Source organism: Octodon degus, unplaced genomic scaffold (assembly GCF_000260255.1).
Source record: "Octodon degus isolate 3935 unplaced genomic scaffold, OctDeg1.0 scaffold00057, whole genome shotgun sequence".
NCBI lineage: Eukaryota > Metazoa > Chordata > Mammalia > Rodentia > Octodontidae > Octodon > Octodon degus.
In genome coordinates, this window is record NW_004524633.1 from 7,258,854 (window position 1) to 7,259,095 (window position 242).

Below are 242 nucleotides of genomic sequence, written 5' to 3' on the forward strand. Positions count from 1 at the left end.
CCCAATCTCAATCATGGTCTCAGAGCACCCCAGGAGCAGAGCCTGCATGGCAAGCAGGGCATCTAACCCTGGCCGCTGTGCTCTGCCTAAACAGGTGCTTTAGTTTGCTGAACTATCAGACTGGCCCTTAAAATAATTGTTTTTAATCTCAATTTGATAAAATCATCTATAAAAAACCAATGGCCAACATCATACTAAATGGAAAAGAGCAGAAACATTTATTTTAAAAGCAATAATTATAA